The sequence below is a fragment of the Elephantulus edwardii genome, unplaced genomic scaffold (assembly GCF_000299155.1).
Source record: "Elephantulus edwardii isolate Elephantulus edwardi_28Jun2011 unplaced genomic scaffold, EleEdw1.0 scaffold00129, whole genome shotgun sequence".
Lineage (NCBI taxonomy): Eukaryota > Metazoa > Chordata > Mammalia > Macroscelidea > Macroscelididae > Elephantulus > Elephantulus edwardii.
In genome coordinates, this window is record NW_006399879.1 from 3,762,551 (window position 1) to 3,771,443 (window position 8,893).

The window sequence follows — 8,893 nt, forward strand, 5'->3', positions numbered from 1 at the left end:
ACGATGCATAACCTTGCCAGCAGAAAGTGAAGAAGACTTGAAGTATTTACTGCAGAAAATCAAAGACTTTAGCCTTTAGGTTTGGTGCTTCCTCAGAAAGCTGAACATGGAAATTCCATATGACACAGCTATTCCACTGCTTGGAATATACCCCGAGAAAATGAGAACTGAGGCATAAACGGAGGCTTGTACACCACTGTTCACAGCAATGTTATTCACCATCACAAGAACATGGAAACAGCCCAAATGTCCAACCACAATAGAATGGATTGAAAAATTATATTCACACAGGGGAATACTATGCAGCACGCAGGAACAATGATTTTGTAAATCACTACCTAACTTGGAGGGACTGGAGAGTATTATACTAAGTGAACTAACTCAGTCCCATAACGACAAATACTGTATAAGATCATTATTATAGAAATAGATAACTAGTAAAACGTGTATGAGGATCAAAGGGGGGGGGAAGCAAAGAGGAGGGGATGGATGGGGCATAATCAGGGGGTCACATGGTTTGATGGGGGATTAAGGAGGATCTAGTGTGAGAGGCAATGTATACGAACTTTGTAGATATATCAGTGTAAAATTTAAAAAAATGAATTGTGAGAAAAAAAAACTTAAAAAACCAAAAGAAACCCAAAACTATAACCTTCTATATTGATTATATCTCAATGTCAAGAAGACAAAAATCCTCAGCATCGGGCCAACAGGCAACATCAGGATTAGTGCTGATGTTGTTAGGTGCTGTTGGGTCGAGCATGTCTCATAGCTACTCTATGAACACAGGATCTGAACCCTGTTCTAGCCTGTGCCATCCTCACACTTCCTGACACACAGTTTGTGGACCCAAGTAAGATGAATTCATTGACAACTTCCATTTTTCCCCAGCATCATGTTAGATGAGGGGGAAATGTAAGTTGTTACTGAATTCATCTTACTTGGGTCCACATCAACACCCTTGGTGTTGATGAAATCACACCAGATGTGGTACACTGGGGAAGTGTGCTCTCAAGGAGCTGTTCAAAGCACTGAGAAGCAATGATGTCAGTTTGGGATTAAGATGTGTCTGATTCAGGCCATGGCCTTTCTGATCACTTGCTATGCTGCTGAGAGCTGGACATTGAATAAGGATGACAGAGAAAGAATTTACGCTTTTGAGATGTGGTGTTGGAGATGAATACTGAATATCCCATGGACTGCTACATAAACAGATTTGTCTTGGAGAAGGTTTGGCAGGAGTGCTTCTTGGAGGCAAAGAAGATGAAGCATTGGCTCACATCATTAGGCAGGCTGTTGGGATGGACTGTTCCTTGAAGAGGGACATCATGCTTGGAAAGGGGGACGGTCAGCAAAAGAGAGGAAAACCCTCAATGAGATAAATTGACACAGGGAGGACAAGAAGGGTTTCAGGTGTGTCAGAGGTATTAAGGATGGTGCAGGAGAGGACAGGGCTGGGATCCATCGTTCAGAGGGCCGCTATGAGTCATTCTTGACTCTGCAACACCTCCCAACACTATTACCACACGGGAATGTACGAGACACAGTGGCCGAGACAGACCATCTCTCATGGCAAGGGAAAACTGTTTAATTCTTGGACAGACTAATATTGCTGTCATTATTAGACTCTAATATTGTTATCCTTATTATTCTTTATTTTGGTAAAAAATATTCTCACCACTGGACCAATTGGCAGCATCAGGATGGATGGTGGAGAGATTGAGATTGTTCACAACTTTAGCTTGCTTGGCTCCACAGTTAACATTCTTGGCACCAGCAGCCAGGAAATTAAAAGGCGCATTGCCGTGGGAAAGTCTGCTGTTAAGGGACCTCTCCAAAGTACTGAAGAGCAATGGTGTCTCTCTGGAGAGGAGACTAAGGTGTGTTTGATACAGGCCATGGTCTTCACAATCACTTGTTATGAAGAGAGAGAGTTGGACAATGACTAAGGAGGATAGAAGGAGAATTGATGCCTTTGAGCTGTGGTGCTGGAGAAGAGTATTGAGAATACCATGGACTGCTAGGAAAACAAACAGATTCATCCTGGAAAGGGTTAAACCGGGTGGCTCCTTGGCGGCAAGGATTCTGAGGCTCTGTCTAACATATTTTGGACATGTTGTAAGGAGAGACCGGTCCTTGGAGAAGGACATCATGCTTGGGAGGGTGGAGGGACAGCGCAGGAGGGGAAGACCCTCTATGAGGTGGATTGATTCAGTGACTGGGGTAATTGGGATGAGTGTGTCAGAGGCAATGCAATTGGCACAGGACAGAGCAGAGTTTAGAGCTGTTGTACATAGGGTCGCTATGAGTCACAGGCGACTGGATGACACATAACAACAACAATATTGTTATCCTTATTATTCTTTATTTTGGTAAAAATGTGAGTGCTGTATTAGTTTTCTAGGGTGCTCCTTGTAACTAATTACCACTCATCAGGTGGCTCAGAGAACCCTGGTGGTGCTGTGGGCTAAGCATTATGTTAGCAGACAAAAGGTCAAAGCCACCAGCTGCTCCGCAGGAGGACGAGGGAGTCTGTTTCCATAAGGACCTGCGGCCTCGGAAGCCTGACGGGGCAGCTCTTCTCTGTCCTACAGGGTCGATGCGACGCAGAGTCAGCTTAACGGTGGGTGGGTGACTTCATAGGAGTCTGGATGGTGCTATGATTAAGCACTCAATTCCTAACCAAAACATAGGTAGTTCGAACCCATCAGGTACTCTTTGGGAGAAAGATCTGGCGGTCTGCTTCTAGAAAGATCTACAGCAGTGGGTAATCAGTGCAGGCTGCTGTAGGGAGTTGATATGAGTCAGAATGGACTCGCTGGCAGTGCATTTGCTTTGTTTCTTTGTTTGGGCAGGTAAATGGCTTAAAAGAATCTTAGCCCATCACAGTTCTGAAGTCTGAAGTCTGAAGGTTGAGTCAGGGGTGGCTCATTCTGGAAGATCTGAGGGATGTGGGCACAGGTGGTGGGGGGCACGGCACGGAGGCAGGATGGAGGAAGATCCTCATCTGTTAGCATCTGCTTCCTGGCTCCTTGGACGTCTCCACGTACCAGGACTTCTGTTTGACCCTTAATCTCTGTGTGTCTCAGAGGCGGACACGTCACACTAGTTTTATCTCACGCGCCTAACATTCATAGAATGGAATTGCCCCATTCTGTCTCCTGGGTGGTGAGTCTTTTTCTTTTTTTTTAAAATTTTAATCAAAGTTTGCAAAGACTTTGGATTTCCATTCATTCGTTGATGCACACTTTCCTCCCTGCCCACCCCACGCCCCAGTTCACTTTTCTCTTTGAAAAGTAAAAAAAATTTAAAAAAAATCTTTCATTGCTTTACAATCCCTCCTCCCAGGTCCACTCCACTGTGCAGCCTTCCTTCTCGACTCCTGTCATGACAATAATACCTAATCACATATTCCTTTTAAGAAGTTCTCTCCCTCATATGTTTCAATGCAGTGTACATTATTTATTCCCTCTTACTTTCCCACAACCCCCATGTCAGTCCTGTTTTACAACAGTGGCATTATGCAGTATTTGTCCTTTTGTGACCAAGATACTTCACTCAGCATAATGTCCTCCACGGTCACTCATTTTGAATAATATTGCATGAGTTTCTTGTTTTTCAATGCAATGTAGTATTACGTTGTGTGAATACACTAGAGCTTCTCTATCCATTTGTTTGTTGATGGGCATTTAGGTTGTTTCCAGCTCTTTGCTATTGTGAACAAAGCTGCTATAAACATGGGTGTGCATATATCTGCTTGGGTGGCGGTTCTGGTTTCTTTAGGGTGTATTCCCAGTAGTAGAAGTGAATCTTTTTAGAAGTAGATTTCCAGGCTTTCTCCCAAGGAGCGACTGGTGGGTTCAAGTCACCAGCCTCGCAGCTAGTAACCAAGCACGTGGCCACTGCACCAAGAAGGCCTGTCCTATAAAGTTTGCTGTTGTTGTTGGGTTTTGTTGAGTTGGTTCTGACTCAGAACCGTTCTATGTACAACAACAAAACCACTCAACCCTGCGCCATCTAACAACGCTGTTACGGTTGGGCCCATTGTTGGGCCACCTTGCCATCTTTTCAAGGGTCTTCCTCCTTCACCAATCCTCTATTCCACAAGAATGATGTCTCTCTCAAAAGACTGGTCTCTCTTGATAACATCTCCAAAGCACAAAGCCCTGAAACAAAGCCTCCCCACCCTCACTTCTCAGGAGCTCTCTGGCAGCATTTCTTCCAGGACAGGTTTGTGGGTTCTTTGGGCAGTCAGTGATGTATTCAATAGTCTTTTACAAACACTATGATTTAAATGTACACGTTCTTCTCCGGTCTTTCCTATTCACTGTCCAGTTTTCAATGATCACAGGCTAGGAAACGCTACTCTTCATCCTGGTAGGTAGCTATAAACTGACAGGAACTTGACAATGCATCTACCGCACCAGCATCTAACGGTAGACGCCATAGGAGAGGGGATAAAGTTACCTTTATACAACGTTTAAGAGCAGACATTGAGCATCTTCTCATATGTTTGGTGACCATTTGAATGTCCTCTTTGGTGATTTAACCCATTTTTAATTTGTTGCGTATGTGGTGTGAGACATGATTCCTGTTTCATTTTTCTGTATGTGCAAATCTTGTTTTCCAAGTACCATTTATGCAATAGACTCAGCGTCCTTGTCAAAGCATCCACTGTCCATACACATGTGGACTTATTTCTGGACTCTCATTTCGATTCCCCTGGTCCATATCTTTACTGTCGTGCAAGAACCCGGATATTTAGATTACTATGGCTGTATTCACAACAACTCAACTCACTGCCGTTAAGGTGGAATGGACTTACAGCTCACCCTCCAGTGGGTTCCCAGAGGCTGTAAGTTTGGAAACCTTTGCCAATCTTTCTTACTCAGAGCATCTGGTGGATCCGAACCACATGCCTATGGGATAACAGCACAGTTTCTTACCACTAGGCCACGAGAGCTCCTATCCACTGTGTAGTATGTTTTAAAGTTACAAAGTGCGTGCTCTCCTACTTTGTTTTTCTCTTTCAATATTACTTTAGCTACCTAGACCGTTTGCTGTTCTATATAAAGCTGAGTATTGGTTTTTCTATTTCTGTGAAGAAGTCTGTCTTAGTTACCTAGAAATACCACAAATGAATGTCTTTAACCAACAGAAGAAGCTCACCTGGTACAGTTTAGAAGGCTGGACATGCAATCCAAGGGCAGGCCCCCTCCGTGTGTCCATGGTGGAGGGAAGTCCTTGTTTTGGTCAGCATCGTGGACTCAGCATCCCCCGGAGACCTCCACATGTCCTGGCCCTCCTCACTCCCGAAAACTCCATCTTGGTGGCACTAAGGTTCCCTCTCTTAATGATCAGTTCTTGGGGAATCATCACACAGCTTCCACATTATGTCATATTCTGGTATTGTATTCACGTTTTGATGGGAGTTCTTCTGCCTTAGTGGTGAAGAGTTGTCTTGCCAGTGCTTCGAATCCACCACCTTCTCTGTGGGAGAAAGATGGGCGATCTCCTCCCGTGCACTGTACAGCTTCGGAAAGCCTGCTGGAGCCTCAGCTGTGAGTGGGTTCCACACAACATACAGGTATGTGGAGTTAACATAATTCAATCTATGACAAAGGCTGTTGGGATTATTACTTGCCGAAAATATTTTCCCCCACCCTTCTCCTTTCAACCTAGTTGTGTCTTTGGGTTTAAGGTGTGTGACTTGTAAACAGCCTGTAATTGGATCATGTTTTTTTATTCATCCTGCCATTCACTCGTTAACATTGAAAAGAAAAGGAAGCCAGAACACTCGATTGTGCTCGTATGAACCTGTACCTAGACTATGAAGCTGTTGTCCAAAGCGAGCAAGAGAACACTGTACGGTTCAAAATCAACAAAGGAGTGTGTCGGGGATGTGTCCTTTCTCCACAGCTTTTCTATTTATAAGCAGAACAAATCATTTTGGAGGCTGGACTTTATTAAGAAGAAGAATGTGGCAGGATTGGAGGAACAGTTCACCAACAACCTGTATTCTGCAGATGATGCAACTTAGCTCACCAAAAGTGAGGAGAACTTGAAGTACTTGCTGCAAAAGATTAATGACTGGAGTTTTCAATATTAATTGAATCTCACTGTCAAGAAAGCAAACGTCTTCACCACCAGGCCAACAAGCAGTTTCGTGATAAATGGAGAAAAGATTGAGGTTGTTAACTATTTCTTCTTGCTTAGATCCACAGTCAACACTGTTTAGTACCAGCAGTCAGGAAATCATAAGATAAGCTGCAGTGGGAAAATCTGCTATCAAGGACCTCTCGAGGGTGCTAATTAGCAATGATGTCAGTCTAGAGACCAGGATGTACCTGATCCAGGCTATGGCCTTCTCAATTGCTTGCCATGTATCTGAGAGCTGGACAATGACTAAAGACAGAAGGAGAATCAACGTCTTTGAGTTGTGTTGCTGGAGAAGACTATCAAACATACCATGCACTGCCAAGAGGACAAACAAGTCTGTCCTAAAGAGGGTGCAACCAATTTGCTTCTCGGAGGCAAGGATTCTGAAGTTTTATCTCACACGCTTTGGGCATGTAACCAGGAGGGACCAGTGCTTAGGGTAGGAGGATATCATGCTTGGAGGGTTGGAGGGAGAGCACAGGTGAGGAAGCCCCTGGATGGGACCAATTTACCCAGTGACTGTGGCAATGGGGGCAAGTGTGTCAGAGACGGTGAGGTTGGCTCAGGACAGGGCAGGGTTCAGAGTCAACATTCACAGGGTCTCTGTGAGTCATAGTCAACTTGGCAGCAAATTAACAACAACTCTTTATGATTGTTATTGTACCACTTAGTCCATCTATGTTCACTGCATCATGATGGATGGAGAAGAGATTGAAACTGTCATCAATTTCATCTTGCTTGGATTCACAATAACAGCTTTGACACCAGCAGTCAGGAAATAAGGAGACATATTCCACTGGAGTAGTCTGCTGTTAAGGACCTCTCCAAATTATTGAGGAGTAATGATGTCAGTTTGAGGACTAAGGTGCATCTCATTCAGGCCATGGACTTTCTAATCACTTGCTATGCATCTGAGGGCTGGACAAGGAACAAGGATGACAGAAGAAGTTTTGCTGTCAGTTCATCGGCAGCTTAACAGTGACACCCTGATGGGGGTAAGCATGATGGAGATATACCACTTTGGGAGAGGATCAGAGAGTCAATGCAGCTCAATTTTATTGAGGTCTACAGTGCATTTATATACATGCAGGTGAACAGGAAGACAAGATAGGGTGGACTTACCGACCTGGAACATACAGATTGGTTAGGAGAACCTCAGCCTCATGCAGACCAGTCCCAGCTCAACAGACACAGCAGCCAACTCCCCAGGTGGTCAGCTTTCTCAAGTCTGTACAGCCAAACACCGGGGAGCTTTCTTTACCCCATATTAAATGCCATAGGGAGGTGTGCACTTATCTGGAGCTTAGGCCATCTGTCCTGGCCAGAGGCCCTTCTTCCCTCCCCAACATCTCACAACAAAGAAGAATTGATGCCTTTGAGCTGTCGTGTTGGAGAAGAACGCTGAACATCCCATGGACCCCCAAAAGAATAAACAAGTATTTCTTGGAGAGGGTACAGCCAGAGTGCTCTTTGTCGACAAGAAGGATGAGGCTTTACTAGGAGAAGCTATTCCTTGGAGAGGGACAGCGTGCTTGGATGGGTGGAGGGTTAGTAAAGGAAATGAAGAACCTTGACCAGCTGGATTGACACGGGGACTGCTGCAATGGACTCTAGTGTGTCAGGAAGTGTGAGGATGGTGCAGGATAGGACGGGGTTCAGATCCGCTGTGAACAGGGTCCCTGTGAGTCACACTTGACTTGACAGCACCTAACCACCCCAGTATTAACTGCAATTGCTGATAAAAACTACTTCACTGCAGCCCTTTGCTTGTGTTTTGTGCTTGAAACCTCGGTCTTGGCCCTCCAGTACTCCTTGCTTTTATGTTTTGTTGGTTTTTTGTAGTTGAACCACTTGGTCCCTTTCTCCTTTGTTTTTGGTTTTCATATACTTTACTGGTGATTACCATGAATATTATATGAAAAGCTTGACTTCTTTCTTTTTTTTAAATTTAGGTTGTTTATTTTTCATTTCAATGAACATCTACAGAGATTTTGGGATTCCATTCATTCATTGTTGCACCCTTCTCCCCGCACAAACCCCTCCCCCCTGCCCCCCCCTTTGCTCCTCTTCTTGAAAAGCAAAAGAAAAACTCCCTCATTGGTACACAATCCCCCCCCGCACCTCCCCAAACCCCACCCCCTAGCCCCAAATATAATCCACTCTACAACCCTCATTGCATACTCCTACGATAAAAATAATGCCCTAAAATATAATACTTTTAGACTATTCTCTCCCCCATAGATTTCAAACAACCTAACACATCTCTCTGGGAGAAGGCACAGTCTAGCTGCTCCTTAGAGACAAGGGCGGCAAAGCTCCATCGCACACACTTCAGGCATGTTGTCAGGGGAGGTCAGGCCGCAGAGGAAGGCCTCATGCTGGAAAAAGGAGCAGGCCAGAGAGGAGGAGGAAGCCCCTCAACAGTGCAGATTGACACAGTGACTGCAACAATGAACTTGAACATGACAGACCACGTGAGGAGGGCACAGGACAGGGTGAAGTTCAGACCTGTTGCTCATAGGATACGGTGGTACCAGATTAACTTGAAAAACATGTGAACATTCCTATATTTCTGCCGTTTCTCTCCATCCTCCTCTTGTTATTGTTCTTATTGATTATGTCTTCTTTTTTTTTAATTGGGAAAAACATACCTGGGGGTACAAGGAGGTGAGGGTTGGGGGTGAAGGGTGAGGATGGGCCAGGATGCAGTTGCAGAGCTGCACAGTTTGGTCGG